The sequence below is a fragment of the Carassius gibelio genome, chromosome B18 (assembly GCF_023724105.1).
Source record: "Carassius gibelio isolate Cgi1373 ecotype wild population from Czech Republic chromosome B18, carGib1.2-hapl.c, whole genome shotgun sequence".
NCBI lineage: Eukaryota > Metazoa > Chordata > Actinopteri > Cypriniformes > Cyprinidae > Carassius > Carassius gibelio.
The window spans coordinates 15,299,381-15,321,145 of record NC_068413.1 but is presented as its reverse complement, the minus strand read 5'-3'; the positions used below and the strand labels follow the sequence as shown (position 1 = coordinate 15,321,145).

Here is a 21,765-nt window from a genome sequence, read left to right as displayed (position 1 = left end):
CTAATTTATGTGCCTTTGTTCTTGTCGAGAGAATATTTATCTAATCTTCCAATGTGATCGTGTATTAAAGCAAGCATTTTTCTTAATTTTTAAGAGCGGAAATATGAGCAAGCATATTTTCTTCATTGCAGTGAGCAGAAACATGAGCAAGCATACTTTCTTCATTGCAGTGAGCTTTAGAGAAAATGTGTGCGTTTTCAGACTTATCTGTTTTAGATGCGTGGACTTGGTGGATTTTATTCCAGACTCCCCCCTTCTTCTCCAGCTTCTGCTGTGAAAGTCTATGTTGTCAGTCTGCCTCAGCTTTCTCTGGTTAAGCCACCGTTTTCGTTGATCAAATGTGCACAGTGAAATTTTTCAATGTCCCCTCTTCACCGGTAAAAGCAAACATCTGGATCAGTCTGAGCCAGTCTTTGTCCTCTGCTCTTCTGTGTGATTTTGGTGTTGTTCACTCTGACTGGAAAGTCAGACTTGATCTGTTGACACAGTGTTTCCACTGTTTGACGATATGCTTTGTTTTGCCTCTTTCAAGTCTTTCTCGTTCCATGGTTGAGAGACCATCACAGTTCTATTCAGCCCAGCCACTTGAATCATTGGGAAAGCTCTGACGTTCTCTCCTTTTTCCTCCAGTTTCTTCTGGTTCAGGCTGTGCAGTGTCACTCTCTCATGAAATTTAGATCTGGTGCTGACTCCGGCCATGGAGTATTTCATCATTCCGATGACATTGCTGGTGGCAGAGCAAGACGGTTTGGATGATGTTGATGCTATCGAAGTTGTGCTTGTCTTCCGTCAGGGAGCAAGGACTGCGGTGCAGATGCAGTTGCTCTGTAGGATGGAGGCAGCTGTGGTGGTTGAATCTGGTCAGAGTCCAGATCAAATTCCACTTTGGCACACTGCAGTTCTCTAAGGGAATAAACAGAAGAATTCTGAAAAATATGATCTGTTATTTTATCAGCATTTTCTACAGAACTATCATTTTTCAGTTCTTTCCTAAATGGCATTGAAATTTATTTCTCAGCGCTGTGCTGCTGCACGCCTGTGCTTTAAAAAGTAAAATATGCTTCTGAAACTTGTATATTCTCTTAATTTGTTTTCACATTTTTCCAAGCTCTCTTTTATATTGATAAGGGGTGTTATGCTAAAGGTACCTTTTCTTTTTTGGAAAACCGTAATTCTCAACCCAGGGTATGAATTCCATTACTATTTCCTATGTTTCTTTTTCATGTCTTTGTAAATTGGACAGTCCAAATCATCAAGATCGATCTTACATTTGACATTTCCAGGCCCCACCCTGCAATCCTCGACTTTACCTGGAACAGGTCCTCTTTACCTCACACTTGGTCGTCACCACCTTGTGGCTTTGCACATACTTGCACAAAGTCTTATCAACCCCGTCCTGCTTACCTGCAGGCCCATTTCCCGTACATGCAAAAAATCAGTCTCGCATACCTGCGAAACTATCCTGTTTCACGTACCGGCGAAAAACTGTTTCACATATAGGCAAAACGTACGCGTACATGTAACTGCAAAACCATGCTATAGCTCCATGTACCCGTGAAAAAACGTTCACGTACCGGCAACCTGTGGGGTGGCTTGGACATGCAACATAAGGTCTAGAAATATCATACCGCAGTTTACCAAATTAGAAACCCAACTTTGTAATTTTTTCAATATGTATGGAATTTCAAAATCAGTCTCACCGTTTATAGCACTCGTTTTCTAATCCATTGAGAAACCAGCATTGAAGGTCCACAAACCCTTAGACGTCAGTCCCCCCTTCACTGAAACCTTTTGGGGTTTAGGGCTAAACCCTTTGTGGATTTAGGGTGATCAGCCAATTAACGTCCTTAGGTCCCAGACGATCAGCTGTGGAATCCCGTCACTCGTCACCAAGTTTGTCATGGAAATTCTAATTCAATAACAATTTGTAGAGACTGAGAATGAAAACCAAACAGAGTTTTGTCTTTGTATTGCTTTCATTCTTTTCAGAGAATGATCTGGTTTACACACAGCTTCTTAGTCTGTATGCAAAGAGATAAAACAGACTCACAGACCACTTTTTATAGTATGTAAAAAGATACTTTGAAGGACAGACTAGGAGTTTTGAGCCAATCATGTTGCACAGTGCACATCACCTCATAACTCATGTACATCTCATACACTCATACATCTCATACTCTCCCTGATACAGACTGTCCTGGTACATGGTTCCTCTTTAGAAGTAGTTTTTCAGCTTAAAGCAGTTACGTGCACAGTTTACACAAAGAACTCAGTGTCCCTATGGACTATATATACTACCTTGATTATTGTATGTTAAACTAAATGAGATTAATGCAATCAATGCCAAATTAACAAAACTAAACATTTCCATAACTCCCCTTACACAATGGGCATGACCGCTCCGGTTTGCATTAATTTCTCACATTGTAAGCACAGAACCTGCAGGAATGAGTGAAATTAAATGCAATACACATAATCTTGTGCTGAAATTCAAGCCCTGAAAAAATTTCACAAATTAATCACAAATCTCACCCTGTGGCAACAATCAAGTAGTCTACATGTTCCTAGCTAAATATAATGATATAGAGAGAGACCATAAACCATTATTCAATGACACTTATGATTTGTTGACACTCTGATGTAATCTTGCAAACTTTCGGGGTGAACCTCATTTATTATATATAAGGCCACATCTTTTCATTGCTTGAATTAGCAGGAATGAGAAATATATAAATATATAGCTTATATTTTTAAAAATACATAAACTACCAGGATAAGTTGTGCCTTTGTGCCAAGGCTCAGTTTCCCTGATTTAAAAATCCCAATTTAATTAGCGGCCTAATTTAACCCCTTGGTGTGTTGAAACCAAGTAACATGGGCTGCTGTATTTCAGTTCACCCACGCATTTTTAAATCAGAGAAACCAGTTTGCAATAATGAAAATAATCATGCGATAACATCTCGTCACTAATAAACAGATTAAATGTCACTTTTAAACAACAATAAACAAAAGCTATTTATAACACAATAAAGAATTAAAGAAGAGAGAACGATAGCTGAGTTTAAACATTCGTTTGAGGTTTGTAAGAGTGTATCACACTTACAGTGTATGTGAGAGAGTTTTTCTTTAATGTATTTGTTCGCATTTTAATGGGAGAGTGAGCGGGAGAAAGTAATAAAAATAGAAATAGTAATAAAACTATTTCAATTGGAAATAAAGTAAATAATTTAGAAAAGTGATATGGAACTATAATGTGGTCATCAAGACCTTAAAAATAATTGCACACCTTAAAACAGGTGTGTTTCCTCCAAGGAGGATATAATGGTTAAAAAAAATTGCACACCTTAAAACAGGTGTGTTTCCTCCAAGGAGGATATAATGGTTAAAAAAAATTATTCTCTGAAAATGAAATTCTCAAAATGATTGTTGTCATTTGTGAAATTTAGTTTTGCATTTCAGGTATAGCTATTTCATCAGTAAGCATAAATCAATAGAATGTGGACACATACATAGTGCATCTAGTGCACTTATTTATTAACGGCTTTTTTATATAAATAAATAGCAAAGATATAAAAAGATGTGCAGTAGAGGATGTATAGATAGGATGTATAATAGCTAGACTGTGTTGCCGTGTGCGTGTGATGTTAGGGCATTGTCGAGAGCAGTGTTGGGCAAGTTGCTCTGAAAATGTAATCAAATTACTGATTACTCCTTGTAAAAGTAATAACGTTACTGTTCTGATTTCTTTATTTCATTACTTTTTATTTATTTATTTTTTTCTCTATGAAATCCCAGCATACACGCTCCTGATACACTGATTAATATTTGTTATTAAAGCATCAACGTTCACAGAACACTGTTATTTTTAATTAAAGCAAGCGACTGCTGTGTGCATGGTTTTGGCAGAATGCCAGCAAAGAGAGCTGCATTATTATCTTTAATGACATATCAGTTCATCGCAATCTCACAAATCTCTTTTATAACACAATAAATATATTTTAATTGAGGACAGTAAAAATATGAGGGCTGTAGATATGGCTTTGGATGTGACTTGCTCAGGCAGTCCTGTACATTGTTCAGATCTGTTTACAGGGCCTCTGTAGCAGGGCAACTGGGTAATTGTGATGCGGCATAGTCAAGGGCCAAAACACTGCTCGTGTTATGATCAAAACATTAAACAGGTTCTCCCCACTCTGTGACATACCAAATGAGAAACATAATGAAATTGCTCAAGTTATTGGTGATTCTATTGTACGGAATATGAAAATAGAGACACCAACCACCTTAGTCTAGTATTTACCAGGAGGCAGAGCACATGACATCTTGCCAAAATGTAAAAGTGCTGGATAATGCTAAACATAAATTCAGTAAGATTGTTATTCACGCCGGTGCTAATGATGTTCGACTTCAGCATTTGGAGATAACTAAAAATAACATTAAAGAGGTGTGTGATTTTGCAAGTATGATGTCAGACACTGTAATATGCTCTGGTCCCCTCCCTCGGCTCCCTGCTTATCATGGTGATGAGACACATAGCAGACTGTTGTCACTCAGTGGCTGTATATCTAAGTGGTGCCAGAGGAATTACAGGTTTAATAGATAATTTGACTTTTAAGATTAAGGGAAGCAGTTTGACACAGTGGTATAATGAGCACACTTGCACCCTAAAGAGAGCAGCCCGGATAATGGAGCGCAGCAGGAGAAAAACAAAACTAGAGGTGTTTCGTATTTCTTGGATAGAAAGTACCCAACCTTCCTGAAAAGCATTAAAAACCGATTACTTCTCATTTAGAAGAAAACAAACATAACCTCGGGGGTAGTCGTGGCCTAACGGTTAGAGTGTTGGACTTGTAATCCAAGGGTTGCAAGTTTGAGTCTCGGGCTGGCAGGGATTGTAGGTGGGGGGAGTAAATGTACAGTGCTCTCTCAACCTTCAATACCACGACTGAGGTGCCCTTGAGCAAGGCATACTTCACCATACTTGGCTGTAAGTCACGTCACTTTCACTTTCAGGTATTTATTCAATAGACTGGCTAAATTAATGTAAAATAAAGCATCAACATGTGTTGACATTTCCTAACAGCACATCAGTAATGACTTTATGAACTACTTTACTTCCAAGATCGATACTATTAGAGATTAAATTGTAACCATGAAGCCATCAGCTACAGTATTGTATCAGACAGTGCACTATATATCCCCTGAGGAACAGTTCCACTCATTCTTTACTATAGGACAGGAAGAATTGTATAAACTTTAACAACATGTATGTTAGACCTTGTTCCATCTAAGCTTCTAAAAGAGGTGCTTCCAAAAGTCATCTTCCTTTTCTGTTCAAGATACTAGAAAAGGTAGTATAATCCCTGACAATTATATTCCTTTTTGGTATGGTATCTATGACAGTATCTATGAGGTTTTCATTTTGTCTTCTCAATGATTACTAAAATCCAGACAGTTTTCTTCTAGAAAGACAAAAACGTTCAGGTGGAGAAAAAAAAGCTTTTTCTTTACCTTGACATGTTTCGACTGCAACCTGCAGTCTTCCTCAGAAGCGTCATCTGACAGCTGTGACGTGTCGTTTAGGATTTAGACCATATCATAGTACTGCGACTGTTCCTGCTTTTGTGTCCTGCTCTTATCATCTGATCGTGCTATTGGTTCTTAGTGCTGCTTTTGACACTATTGACCGCAACATTCTCTTGAATAGACTAGAAAACTTTGCTGGCATGAATGGAAGTGCATTAGCATGGTTCAAATCTTACTTATCTGACCGCCATCAATTTGTTGCAGTGAATGGGAAGGTATCATATTGATCACAAGTGCAGTATGGAGTTCCTCAAGGCTCAGTACTAGGGCCATTAATTTTCATGCTTTACATGTTACCCTTGGGAGATATCATAAGGAAGCACAGTGTTAGCTTTCAATGTTATGCTGATGATACTCTGCTCTATTTTTCTTCGCAGCCTGGAGAAACATACAAATTTGAAAAATTAATAGAATGCATAGTCGATATAAAACCAGGATGAGGAGTAATTTCTTACTGCTAAATTCTGAAAAAAATGGATGTTAATTATGGGACCTAAAAACTCTGCATGTAAAAACCTAGAACACTGTCTAAGACTTGATAGCAGCTCTGTCAATTATTCATCATCAATTAGGAACCTTGGTAGCAATCTTGCATTTGAAAGTCATATTTCTAGCATTTGTAAAACTGTATATCTCAAAAATATATCTTAATTACGGCATATGCTCTTAATGTAAAATGCAGAAATGTAAATCCATGCATTCATGACCTCAAGGTTAGTTTATTGTAATGCTTTATTGGGTGGTTGTTTCTGCATGATTAATAAATATCAAGTAAAATGAAAATCGCTAAAGTAATTCCACTTTTCAAAAATGATAACAAACACGCTTTTACTAATTACAGACCAATCTCTCTTTTGCCTCAGTTCTCAAAGATTTTAGAGAAACTCTTCAATTCTCGACTTGAAAAGTTTCTCGAGAAACACCATGTAATTAATGATGGTCAGTATGACTTTAGGTCCAAAAGAACTACCTCAATGGCAATAACTGAAGCTATTGAAGAAGTCACTAATGCACTGGAGCAAAAGAAGCATGCAGTTGGTATCTTTATTGATCTAAAAAAAGCCTTTGACACTATTGATCACTCAATTCTATTAAAAAAGATGGAAAAATATGGAATTAGGGGGCTGGCTGGAGATTGGTTAAAAAGTTATTTAACAGGGAGGTCACAGTTTGTTAAAATGGGTCAGTATTTATCAGATACTCTGGGCATTGTTTGTGGTGTCCCCCAGGGGTCAGTATTAGGGCCAAAACTGTTCAATGTGTATATAAATGATATGTTTAATACATCCAATGTACTAAAATTCATACTATTTGCAGACGACACAAATATATTTTACAGTAGTGATGATTATAATGAGCTCGTTAATACGGTAAACAGGTAACTAAAGATATTAAAAAAGTGGATGGACACAAATAAATTATCCTTGAATATAAATCAGAATCAGAATCAGAATCAGAAATCAGAATCAGAAAGAGCTTTATTGCCAAGTATGTTTGCGCATACAAGGAATTTGTTTTAGTGACATAAACTTCCAGTACACAGAGACACAAACACACAGACAAAAAAAAAAAAAAAAAAAAAAAAAAAGGTAGTCAAATAAATAAGTGTATAAACAATTGTGCTATAAATGATAATGGAATAGGATTGAAAAAGATGCAGGGATGTACTAGGATGGAGGGGTAACAAATAAATATAAGGATGTTGCACTTTTGTTTGCATAAGCATAAGTGGGGAACATTTAACTGTTCATGAGGTAGATTGCCTGGGGGAAGAAACTGTTTTTGTGCCTTGCTGTTCTGGTATTTGCGGCTCTGAGACGCCGGCCAGATGGCAAAAGTTCAAAAATGGGGTGACTTGGATGTGAGGAATCCAGAGTGATTTTATGAGCCCTTTTCCTCACTCTGGATGTATACAGTTCTTGAAGGGTGGGCAGGGGAGCACCAATAATCCTTTCAGCAGTCCGAACAGTTCTCTGTAGTCTTCTGATGTCTGATTTTGTTGCTGAGCCAAACCAGACAGTTATAGAAGTACACAGTACAGACTCAATGACGGCTGAGTAGAACTGTTTCAGCAGCTCCTGTGGCAAGTTAAACTTCCTCAGCTGGCGAAGGAAATACAACCTTTGTTGGGCCTTTTTTACAATGGAGTCAATGCGATTGTCCCACTTCAGGTCCTGAGAGATGGTGGTTCCCAGGAATCTGAATGACTCCACTGCAGTCAAAGGGCTGTTCATGATGGTGAGTGGGGAAAGTGCAGGGGGGTTTCTCCTGAAGTCCACGATCATCTCCACTGTTTTGAGCGTGTTCAGCTCCAGGTTGTTAAGACTGCACCAGACAGCCAGCTGCTCAACCTCTTGTCTGTAAGCAGACTCATCACCGTCCTGAATGAGGCCAATGACTGTAGTGTCATCTGCAAACTTCAGGAGCTTGACAGAGGGGTCTTTAGAGGTGCAGTCATTGGTGTACAGGGAGAAGAGCAGAGGGGAGAGAACACATCCCTGAGGGGCACCAGTGTTGGTGGAGCAGCTGTTTGACATGAATTTCCCCAGTCTCACTAACTGTTGCCTATCTGTCAGAAAGCTGGTGATCCACTGACAGATAGAGCTAGGAACAGAGAGCTGGGTCAGTTTGGTCTGGAGGGTTGTTGGGATGATGGTGTTGAAAGCCGAACTAAAGTCCACAAACAGGATCCTCACATAAGTCCCTGTTTTGTCCAGATGTTGCAGGATGAAGTGCAATCCTATGTTGATTGCATCATCCACGGACCTGTTTGCTCGGTAAGCAAACTGGAGGGGGTCCAGTAAGGGTCCAGTGATGTCCTTCAGATAACCCAGAACCAGTTTTTCAAACGACTTCATGACGACAGACGTTAGAGCCACAGGTCTGTAGTCATTAAGTCCTGTTATCTTGGGTTTCTTTGGGATGGGGATGATGGTGGAGCGTTTGAAGCAGGAAGGTACTTCACACAACTCCAGGGATCTGTTGAAGATCTGTGAAAAGATGGGGGCCAGCTGGTCAGCACAGATTTTCAGACAGGCTGGTGTAACACCATCTGGGCCTGGTGCTTTTCTTCTTTTGTTCTTCTTGAAGACCTGGCGCACATCATCTTCACAGATTTGAAGAGCAGGAGGTATGGAGAGGGGGATTGCAGGAGGTGTTAATGGTTGTGCAGGGAGATGGTCAGAATGGGTGTTGGGGGTTTCAAATCTGCAATAAAACTCATTCAGGTCGTTAGCAAGCCGTTGATTAGCCTCAGTGCAAGGGGATGGTGTCTTGTAGTTTGTGATGGCCCTCAGTCCTCTCCAAACTGAAGTTGAGTCGTTGGAAGAAAACTGGTCTTCCAACTTTTTAGCGTAGGTCTTTTTAGCCGCTCTGATCTCTTTGTTCAGTGTGTTCCTGGCCTGATTGTACAAGACCCTGTCCCCATTTCTGTAGGCATCCTCTTTGGCCTGACGAAGATATCTGAGTTTTACTGTAAACCATGGCTTATCGTTGTTGAATGTTAAATAAGTCCTGGTAGGAATGCAAACATCCTCACAGAAACTAATATAGGATGTTACAGTCTCTGTGAGTTCGTCCAGATCGGTGGTAGCAGCTTCAAAAACACTCCAATCAGTGAGGTCAAAACAAGATTGTAAATCCTGCTCCGTTTCGCTGGTCCATCTCTTCACAGTCCTTACTACAGGTTTAGCAGATTTAAGTTTCTGTTTGTAGGATGGTATAAGATGAATCAGACAGTGATCAGAATTTCCCAAAGCTGCTCGTGGAACAGAGTGAAATGCATCCTTTATTGTGGTGTAACAGTGATCCAATATATTACTGTCTCTGGTGGGACATGTAACATGCTGTCTGTATTTTGGCAGTTCACGGGAGAGATTGGCTTTATTAAAGTCCCCCAGAATGATTAAAACAGAGTCCGGGTGTTGTTGTTCTGTCTCTGTGATCTGATCAGCAAGTTTCTGTAAAGCTGAGCTCACGTGCGCTTGCGGATGGATGTAAACACTAACCAGAATGAACGAGTGAAACTCCCGCGGCGAATAGAACGGCTTGCAGTTGACAAACTGCATTTCTACATCAGGACAGCACATCTTCTTTAACACAGTTACATCTCTACACCACCGCTCATTGATGTAAAAGCATGTCCCGCCGCCGCGCGATTTCCCCGTGGATTCTGATTCGCGATCCGCTCTGAACAGCTGAAAGCCCGGCAGATGGAGCGCGCTGTCCGGTATGGTGTCATTCAGCCAGGTTTCCGTGAAACACAGTGCAGCAGAGTGAGAGAAATCCTTATTTGTCCGAGAGAGCAGAAGGAGTTCGTCCGTTTTGTTGGGTAGAGAGCGGAGATTTGCCAGATGGATGCTAGGCAACGGCGTTCGAAATCCGCGCTTCCTGAGTCTGACGAGCGCTCCCGCTCGCTTCCCCCGTCTGCGCGTCCTGAAGCGCTTGATCAGCGCCGCCGCTCCTCCGATAACAACGTTCAGTAAAACGTCTGAATAATTTAAATCTGGTAAAAGATCTTGTGGTGTGTTCTGCCGAATGTTCAGCAGTTCATCCCTGGTGAAACTGATGGTGTTTGTTAAACAAAAAACAGGAAAAACGAACAAAAACAGTACAAACACTGGAGAGCCAAGCACTGAAGCAGCCATGCGCGGCGCCATCGAGTACCTATCAGGTACTCGAAATAAAACTAAGGTAATGATGTTCGGTAATTGCAACAAAATGTCTGAACAGAGAATAAGTATTGATGGTATTCAAATTGAAATAGTGAGTGAGATTACATTTTTGGGAGTAATAATTGATAGTAAATTGTCATGGAAACCCCATGTCAGATACATAAAAACAAAAATCTCAAAAAGCCTCTCAATTATAAATAAAGCAAAACTATACCTTGATGAAAATGCACTCCGTATTTTATACTGCACCCTGGTACTACCATACCTTACTTTTTGTGTTGAAGTGTGGGGGAATACTTATCAGAACACAATAAATCCTCTGATTATATTACAGAAAAGAGCTGTGAGGATCATTCACAAGGTTGGTTTTCTAGAACATACTCATAATCTGTTTACGCAGTCAAAGTTGCTAAAATTTGATGATCTTGTAAAATATAATACATCAATATTCTTATATAAAGCATTTAACAGATTATTACCGCCTAACTTACAACGTTTTTTTACAACTCCTGTGCGAGCTCATAACTTGAGAGGTTTTGGACATTTTTCATTACCGAGAGCCCAAACCACTCGTAAATATTATTGTGTGTCTGCATGTGGAGTGAAACTCTGGAACAAACTGGACTTGCAACAAAAGCAATGCCGAACTATTTATCAATTTAAACTGTTATATAAACATTGGGTCTGGTTAAAATACAGAGATGAAGGTCTTTAATTTAAAGTGCTGTTGTATTCTGTCTCATAGTGTGAACATGTGCTCAGTGTTTCCTTACCATGGTTGGTATATTGTCCATTACCATCGTTGGTATATTGTCCATTACAATTGTTGCCATTGTTTATTTATTTTTAATTGTAGTTAAATTTATGTTGTACTCTGTCTCATAGCGTTAACATGTGCTCAGTGTTTTGGTATATTGTCCATTACCATCATTGGTATATTGTCCATTACCATCGTTGGTATATTGTCCATTACCATTGTTGGCATTGCTTATTCCTATTACATTGTTGGTATAAACTGTTATTATAATAATTACTTGTTACTTGTGGTAACGCCACCATGATATATTTGTAAATAATCTATGAGCAAAATAATAATGAAGCTCAATTATTAATCACTAAATGTGGAACTGGGGTGGGATTAAATAAGTTGTCTTCTTCCCACTCCCTTTCAGGCAGAATTCGATCGTCATATTTGAATACTGTATATTTTGTTTTTTGTTTTGTTTTTTGTTTTCCTTGCACTATATGATTTAACTATATTTGTCTACCTTGTACTTTTTGTGCCATTGCCTGGAATAAATGAAAAAAAAAAAAAAATATATATATATATATATATATATATATATATATATATATATATATATATATATATATATATATATACAGTATTGTTCAAAATAATAGCAGTACAATGTGACTAACCAGAATAATCAAGGTTTTTAGTATATTTTTTATTGCTACGTGGCAAACAAGTTACCAGTAGGTTCAGTAGATTGTCAGAAAACAAACAAGACCCAGCATTCATGATATGCACGCTCTTAAGGCTGTGCAATTGGGCAATTAGTTGAATTTTTATTGCCACGTAGCAATAAAAAAATATACGAAAAACCTTGATTATTCTGGTTAGTCACATTGTACTGCTATTATTTTGAACAATACTGTACTTCAGCTAGTCCAAAATGTAGCAGAACTAGAACCAGAAAGTATGACCATATTAGCCCAGTTCTGCCAACACCTATTAAACATCGTATAGATTTTAAAATCGTACTTATTATTTATAAAGCCCTGAATAGTTTAGCACCTCAGTATTTGAACGGGCTCTTATTGCACTATGTTCTTATGTATAGTCCTCCATGTATTCTGCGTTCTGAAAACTCTGGCAATTTGACAATATCTGAAATATCAAAATCAACTGTGGGTGGCTGATCCTTTTCCAACTCAGCTCTCAAATTCTGGAATAACCTACCTAACATTGTTTGGGAGGCAGACACATTATGTCAGTTTAAATCTAGATTAAAGACCCATGTCTTTAACCTGGTTTACACATAACACACTAACTCATTTCTAATATTTAAATCTGTTAAATAATTTTTAGGCTGCATTAATTAGGAAAACCGGAAACACTTCCCATAACACACAATGACTTTGCTACATCATTAGAGAAATGATATCTATGCTAATATTAGTCTGTTTCTCTCTTATTCCGAGGTCACCGTAGCCACCAGATCAAGTCTGTATCCAGATCAGATGGTCACTGAAGTCACCCGGATCCAGATCCAGACCAGGTGGGTGATCAGCACCAAGAGAGGACCTGTACAGCCCTGAATGTCAGCGGAGACCAGGACAACTAGATGTCCCCAAAGACAGATCCACAGTCAAGACCTTGTCTCCTAGATGGCCAACAGGACAAGACCACAAGAAACAGTTGATTCTTCTGCACAATCTGACTTTGCTGCACCCTGGAATCAAACTGGTTTTGTCTGGCCAGAGGGGAACTGCCCCCCTAACTGATCCCGGTTTCTCCTAAGGTTTTTTCTCCATTCTGTCACTGACGAAGTTTTGGTTACTTACCGCTGTCACCTCTGGCTTGCTTAGTTGGGGACACTTAATTTCAGCGATTTTGTTGACTTGATTGCACAGATACTATTTAAAACGGAACTAAGCTGACATCTTTGAATTCAATGATGAACTGCCTTTTTGCTTTATTGACACACTATTTTCCTATTTAATACTGTTCAGTTGCTTTGTTAAAAGCAAAGTGCTATACAAATAAAGGTGACTTGACTTGAATGACGTCTAGGCTATGTCCACACAAAACCATAGCTTACCCCAATCCAATCTTTTTTTCCTTCATTCAAAAAATAAAATTAAAAAATCACTTCCACACGGCGTCATATAAAGAAATATCTGCATCCACACAAAACCACAGGAACCAGCTGAAAACAATGTAGTATATATGCCAGATCAGTATGTGGAGCTGTAATTTTGCAACAGAGATATATTAGCAGCCCCAGGGCGCCACCACTGGCTATCGGAACCCCACCTGCTGTTAGCATTCCATTGACTCCCATTCATTTTGGCATCACTTTGGCAGCGAATAACTTTACATCTGAGGCGTTTAAAGACTCCATTTGTCGATTAATTATTTCAGGGTTTCTGCATGGTTTAATCAGTCAAATTTAAGACTTTTTAAGGCCTTTTTATGACCATTAGGATTTGAATTTATGACCTAAACGAATTACGATAAATAACTTCAGTCATTAAAATTCCTTTCAAAAGTCTTTTTTTATTATTGACTTTCATTGAAAGTAACAAGTTTTATTATTTAAAGAGTTATTCTATTATTTTTTAAGATTAAGAAACTGAAGCCTTCGCTTTCTTTTTCTTGAGAATCAAGAACACAGGAACAATTAACAATTGTAACATTGTAAAGTAACAATTCTTTTATGGCATTACTTTCCAAAATAATAAGTGTTATTGGTGTTTGGTCACAGTATTCAACACCCACAGAAAGGATGTAGCTGGGGTCAGCGGGGCCCCGGTGAAGGTTGTACCAGTGGTCCCTGTTTGAAATTGTTTAATTTGTATGTTCGTTCATTTTTAATTATTTTTGCTATTTACACAATGTTTAATTTTTTTTCAAGTTTGTAGGTGTCAAGGTACAGAAACCGAATAATTAAATGTAAAATAGCACTGGATAGTTTTCAATGTAAAAATGAAATATACAATCAAATCAGACACCTGGAACATTTCTCACATTATTAGTTTATTTGCTATTGCTTCTAAAATGGTTATAAAATATGACAAGAACTTAGAGTTAAACTCTGTCAGAACAAATTTGTCTTGATAATGTCATAACTTAATCAACCAAAACTACAGACAACTGTTATTATGACAATATTTACTCAACTATCAATACTTTGTTGACCATTTACCAAGCAATGCTTCATTTTGTTCAGACTGTGGTGTGAAAAGGTTGCATTAGCAATTCAGAAAAAAAACACATAAACAATGCATGGTGCTTTATAAGGTGCTGAATAATTTTTGTTCCCAATTTTATATATAGATAGATAGAAAAAAAACATTTATATACATCTATTTCACTAGTAGTACACTGTATGAAGATTATTTGGATATAATATGTCACAGTTTGCTTATACTCACTTACATAAATGTATTAGTGTCCTGTACCTACTAGTAAAATATGTATATCAAAAATTACAAAGTAATGAAGTCAAGAGCAGTGAGTGATTTTTCTTTCATTTTCTTGGATTAACATTACAGCAGCTAGCTAAATTAGGCGCCGTCACTTTAAGAGATGATGAACGCATCTTTTTCCTCAACTGTTTACTTTGATTTAAGAAATAACTGACAAATAAATAATTTTTTTATACTTTCCAAGGTGGGTATTTTGACATATTTTGTATGTATTTGTCGGCACAAGAGCAAAAAGAAGCAAATTCGGTGTACAAGCGTTTTGAAACGCCTTGCTCAGCATGAGCCCTGAACACCTGAACGATGAATTGATGAATTGGGCTCTTTCAAATCTTTTTTTTTTTTTTTTTTCAAAACTGCGATTAGTATTTGTTCGTTCATGTGCAGGAGGGACTGCCCGTGATACGCGGCTCTCTCTCCGCACTGAACACAGTGCGAGAGTAACCAGCTACTCAGTTCAGCTTTTCCGCATCTTGTGTTTGGATGCTTGATACCGATTGTTAGCGTCGGGCTTGAGCCAGCTACTAAACGCACCGTCTTCGAGCCATAGATTGTTAAAGGTACATTTTCGCATTGTGGTAGCCAGGATGATTTCAATTAATCTAAGCAGTGACTCAGTATGATACAGTATGTTCGGAGTTTGCGCGGGTTTCTGTGAAAGTCTTACTGACAAGTCTGTATGCTGCCGCATGGACCTTGTAGTTCTGGAACGCTGTGATACCAGTGTGATACAACCCAGATTCCTCATACAGAACTACAACAGGCGAAACAAATGAATGCCATTGCCGCTGCGAGCGCATTTTGATGGAAGAACAAATTAATGGACTAGCATATCAATTTAAGACGTGGCTAAATGTTTTTTTATGACCTTGTATGGAAAATCCAGACATTTTTTATGACATTTTATGGCCTTAAATTCTTAATGTTAAATATATGACTTTTTATGACCTCGCGGAAACCCTGTATTTCTAAACAAACACGAAAATTTATAAAAGGCTCCATTACCTTGTATATTACGTTATGGTCCCGTAGAAGAAGTTTTTGTAAAAAAAATAGGCTAACGATTGCATCATAACCAGCGACTCTCAGAAATTACCTTATGGACAGGAGGAGAAGCTCGCAGGCAATCTTTTACTGTCTATGAGGCTATCGGGGGGACGTGGAGGCATAAAGTCAAAGGAGATAATTAATCAGAATACTTACCAAATTTGCTCCTGTCCACACTCGCCTTCTCTGGAAGATTCGGTGGGTGATTCAGATTTCTTTTGGCACAGTAATTAGAAGACTTAAAGGTTGCTCATGTGACATCTACGTCATCAAGCTCAGTTTGAGTCTGCCCAGTACGCCCGAACCCCAGGAAGTGTGTGCTTCTAATTTACTTCACTTGTCTCCGTTGAATCCAATGGGGTCACTGTTTCCATTTCTTTTACTGTCTATGTATATAAACCATTGTTGTTGTTGCTCTTACGTGACATAGCAGTGTCTCAATAGGGTCTACACGTAGGGTGATGACATCATCGTTTAAGAAAATATACGGATGGCCCTGTCCACACAAAAAAAGCAAGGAAGGCACTTGCAGATTTAACCACTCTTGGAGCCTGTTTCAAAAAATAGCGGATTCACCTTCTGCAAAACGCTGGTTCTGTGTGGATGAAAATCCGATAAAAGATTTGTGTGTATTCACAAAAACACATCATGTGATTGGCTCATTAGCAATTTGTGTTACCAAGCAATTAAACAGGTGTACTTAATATAGTGGCCAGTGAGTGTGTGTGTGTGTGTGTGTGCGTGTGTATATATATATATATATATATACACACGCAGAAAGATATATAATCTTTTATCGGATTTTCATGTATATATATATATATATATATATATATATACATACCTCTGTCGAACAGACACAAATAAACTATTGAAACACCACATACCAAGAAGAGTCTAAAGAGTCTTCTCTAAGCTACAAGTCATTCTAAAAAAATTAGCATATTGTGATAAAGTTCATTATTTTCCATAATGTAATGATAAAAATTAAACTTCCATATATTTTAGATTAATTGCACACCAACTGAAATATTTCAGGTCTTTTATTGTTTTAATACTGAAGATTTTGGCATACAGCTCATGAAAACCCAAAATTCCTATCTCAAAAAATTTGCATATCATGAAAAGGTTCTCTAAACAAGCTATTAACCTAATCATCTGAATCAACTAATTAACTCCAAACACCTGCAAAAGATTCCTGAGGCTTTTAAAAACTGGTTCATTACTCAAAACCGCAATCATTTGTAGAAATTTGGCAAAGAAACCCTATACCTGGAGAGCATTTCCATCAGCTCTGTTATGTAAATTAGAAATGGACAGGAGAGTAGTCATGAAACGATGTGGGATCAAAACTTAAGGGGCAACTTAAAACAGCTGATAGAGTTGCAACAAATGTGCATTTATGTTGCATTTATTAGCGAGTCAATCCACATAAAAAAGTTTTATTCACATTATAATATTTTATGTGAATTTGAACTGTTTTCATTCAGAGGAGAAGCAATCGACTCCAACCACCTACTCCATGAACCACAGGGCAGCGAAAATCCACAAAATCCGGCAGGAGTTGAAGTCCCTTAAGAAGCAGTACAAGGAAGCCAGTGAGGAGCAACGCCCCCCCCCCCCCGGAGGAGTTAAGAGCTGTCTTGCGGAAAAGGCTGATGACCTTGCGCAGGGCAGAATGGCACCGAAGGCGACGAAAGGAGAGATCCAGAAAGAGAGCTTCGTTCATTGCCAACCCCTTCGGCTTCACTAAACAGCTCCTGGGACAGAAGCGTGATGGAAAGTTGCTATGTTCAAAAGAGGAAATTGACCAGCATCTGCACAGCACTTATAGTGACACTCGCCGGGAAGAAGAGTTGGGTCAGTGTAGCATTCTTGTAAATCCACCCCCCCCCCCCCACCAAGGAGTTTGACAGCAGGGAACCAATGTTAAAAGAAGTCCAGGAGGTTGTGCGCAAGGCACGTTCTAGCTCTTCCCCTGGACCAAGTGGAATCCCTTACAAGGTCTACAAGAACTGCCCCTTGCTACTCAGGCGACTCTGGAAAATCATTCGAGTCATTTGGAGAAGAGGAAAAGTGGCACAGCAGTGGAGATTTGCTGAGGGAGTCTGGATCCCCAAGGAAAAAGATTCCAAGAAGATAAATCAATTTAGAATAATCTCATTGCTGAGCGTGGAAGGAAAGATCTTCTTCAGTATAGTAGCCAGGCGTCTGACCAACTTCCTCTTAGCTAACAACTACATAGACACATCTGTGCAAAAGGGAGGAATTGCTGGTGTCACAGGCTGCTTAGAACACACTGGAGTGGTAACTCAGCTCATCCGGGAAGCTCGGGAACATAAGGGAGACCTTACGGTACTGTGGTTAGACCTAGCCAATGCATATGGCTCTATCCACCACAAGCTGGTCCAGACCACCATGACCAAGCACCATGTGCCACATCACATTGCAGATCTGATCTTGGACTATTACAACCATTTCAGGATGCGAGTCTCTGCAGGAGGTGTGACATCAGATTGGCACAAACTGGAGGTGGGAATAATCACAGGCTGCACCATCTCAGTGATCCTATTTGCGGTGGCGATGAATATGATTGTCAAATCGGCTGAGCCTGAGTGTCGAGGGCCCCAAAGCAGAGGAGGGGTCCGCCAACTGCCAATTAGAGCATTTATGGATGACTTGACAGTTACCACAGAGTCAGTGCCAGGAGGAAGGTGGATACTCCAAGGACTGGAAAAGCTCATCCGGTGGGCACGGATGGAGTTCAAACCAACCAAGTCCTGTTCGCTAGTGCTGAAGAAGGGGAAGGTCATGGAGAAGTTCCATTTCAGCATCCAAGGGGCAAAGATACCATCACTGTCCGAACAGCCAGTGAAAAGCTTGGGCAAGGTTTTTGACAGCAGCCTCAGAGACTCCAGTCCAGTCAACCTGCCAGGAGCTGGGCAGCTGGTTAAGAGCAATAGACCGTTCTAGCCTCCCCGGGCAAGTTTAAAGCATGGATTTACCAACATGGTGTCCTGCCAAGAATACTCTGGCCGCTACTTGTGTACGAGGTTCCCATTTCTACGGTGGAGACCTTGGAAAGAAAGGTCAGCAGCTGTCTCAGGAGATGGTTAGGGTTGCCCAGGAGCCTCAGCAACATTGCCCTTTATGGAAACACCACAATGCTCCGGTTGCCTCTGAAATCCTTGGAAGAGGAGTTTAAAGTGACTCGGGCACGCGAGGTGGTGATGTATAGAGACTCCAATGACCCAAAGGTGGCTCAGGCAGGAGTGCTGGTGAGGACAGGGAGAAAGTGGAGTGCCCAAGCCGCTGTGCTGGATGCACAGGCACGACTGAGGCACAAAGAGCTTGTGGGAGTGGTGGCCCGAGGCAGAGCAGGCTTGGGGATGCTCCCAACACCTCCTCAACATAAAGAATTGAAGGGGAAGGAGAAAAGCAGCCGAATACAGGAAGAGGTCAGAGCTGCTGTGGAGGAAGGAAGGATGAGTAGAGCAGCTAGAATGGGGCAACAGGGGGCCTGGACAAGGTGGGAGCAGGCCATGGACCGCAAGGTGACCTGGACGGAGCTCTGGCAAAGCGAGCCACACTGCATAGCCTTCCTGATTCGGGCAGTGTACGACGTCCTGCCTAGCCCAGCAAACCTATGTACGTGGGGAAAAGCAGACACACCAACTTGCCAATTGTGCCCAGCTCGGGGAACACTGGAGCACATTCTGAGTTCCTGCCCAACAGCGCTCGGCCAGGGTCGGTACACTTGGCGTCACAACCAGGGGCTGAAATCTATTGCAGACACCATCAACAAAGAGATCAGCAAAGGTGGCCAGGGGAGCAACACCATTTGCTCAATCGCATTTGTTAGGGCAGGAGAACAGCCACAAGCAGGGAGGAAGGCACCAGCAGGGATCCTGGCATCAGCCAAGGACAGGAAACTCTCTGTGGATTTGGAGAAGCAGCTGAAATTCCCCCAGCACATTGTTAGCACAACTATGAGGCCAGATATCATTCTAGTCTCAGAGAGCACCAAGAGCATAATTATCATGGAGCTGACTGTGCCATGGGAGGACTGCTTGGGAGAAGCCCACGAAAGAAAGATGACCAAATATGAACACGTGGTCACAGACTGCCGAGCACAGGGCTGGAAGGCGAGATGTATGCCTATCGAGGTTGGCTGCAGAGGATTTGTGGGGCGCTCCCTTCACAAAGCCTTTACTGCACTGGGCATTTCAGGAACAACAAGGAGCAGGGCTATTAAGAACATCACCGACGCAGCCGAGAAAGCCTCAAGATGGCTCTGGATCCGCAGAGGAGCACCATGGGGGCAAGCGACTGCTACCTGAACACAAGTCGCGGTCTGATCAGCCGCGGCTGGGTCGCCTGGGCGAGGGTATCTGATGTTGAAAGACCCGAAACATCCGAGGACCTCAGGTAACATCACTGATGATGTGTTCAGGTGCATCTGAAGAACCAGGATTTTTTTTTTTTTCAAAATGTGCATTAAAAAGCTAGATGGAGACAAAGCTATTGCTATTAGGTATCTAACATAGAGTTGGTATTGCCCTTCAAGACATTTATGTAAACACAGAAAAGTCTGACAGACAGCAGTTTAACATTACAATTTTCATTAAGTAAATTTTGGGGGTTAAAGTCATTAGATGTGATTTTACTTTTTCCTTTCTCTTTGGAGTGTTACAAGCTCTTGGTGAATGAAGAAGATCTGTATAGGGTGGCCATATGCGCCGTTCATACGGGACATGTATTTTAATATTGCTTAAAACATCCAGGTTTTGTCTGTTTGCACTGTGCAGGTCGATCGATGTGTGAAATTCATGAGAGCTAAAGAGAGCTCTTAATGCTGTTTCTTTAAAAAGGGAAACTACTTTGTTTGGCCTTCAAAAAGAGAACACGACTAGAAATCATGTTTATATCACATTTATAATGGGTTTTGACATTATAATGAAATAAAAATTATAATTAAATGTTTGTCTCGTTGCTTCGGCCGGACAGGGCACAGTACACATGATAGATAGATTGCATAGCTGGTCAAACAGAGCACACTTCGCTTTTCAGAACGATGAGCTTTGTAAAAATCAACACGTTTCAGAAGGCGAAGAGAGGAGTACCTGTAGAGGAGAAACAATGTGTTTTTTTAACCTTAAACCGCTTAAACATTTCATTACACCAAATACACAAAATAATGTTCTTTTTAGCAATGTCATATGACCCATTTTGCAGACACTTTTGTCCAAAGCGACATTCAATTTACAGTGCATACAGTGACATTATATATTTAAGAAAAACAATGTAAAAGCCAATGTAATTCTAAATGTTATGTTGTTAAATGTGTTGATCATAAATAAATACATTAACATCATTTTTGTTCTACAAGCAAGTTTACTTTTTATGTTTTTTTTTTTACACAGTATTTATCATTACCTGATATGAAAACTTGCTTTCCATCTCTCTGTTTTCAGAGCTTTTTGTTGAATCAACTCCAAGATGTCAGCAAAGCAGAGAAGAGACGGGGTATCAACGCACCTGTCTGCACCCTATTAAGAAGACTCCTGGGCTTTGAGTTATATATAATATTTTTGTTTTATTAGTGAGCTGAATACTTCAACAGTATGCTGAAGAAAACATGGATAAAAAATGGCAGGTGACATTTGAGGTGAACTTTGTTTTTGTCTCAGAATGTATAGCACATGCTTATTGATGCTAAATTGAATGCATTTTGGCAACAGATTTATCTAAAAAAATGTGTGTTTTAGGCCATGATGGAATCTGGAATGCTCGATTTGGACAATCCTGTACACATGTAAGTTAAAACATTTGTCAGCCCTCATGTATCTGCTCTCATTTAATGAAAAAAATAACAATACATGTTAACCTACAGAAATTGCCTGCAATATACACACCTTCCCCTTCTTGAGAGAGAGCTGAACATAGAGCAAAGACTGTGGAACACTCATGACATTCGCAAGCAAAGGAATGTTCCAGGTCCATTTGGGAAACCAGACCTTCTCGTTACTTCCCCAGCCGAAGGTATCTGTTTATCATCCAAATTTTAAAAAGGTTGAGAAAAGCAGCAGCCAATGTGAAAAAGGAATTTGTATCTTCCTGCAGGCTTTGCTGATATGCTCTGCAAAGAAGACAACGACCTCCTGAAGTATGCAGAACAGCTTGTCTGTGGAGTAGATACGCCTTAGATGGTGGCAAATGAGGAATTCAGAAAAATATCAGAGGC

General features: G+C 39.8%; 1 pseudogene; it reads left to right on the top strand.

Annotated features, from left to right (window-relative positions):
- Positions 1–718: 718 nt before the first annotated feature.
- Positions 719–19,861, top strand: LOC127977096 (uncharacterized; annotated as a pseudogene).
- Positions 19,862–21,765: the final 1,904 nt, after the last annotated feature.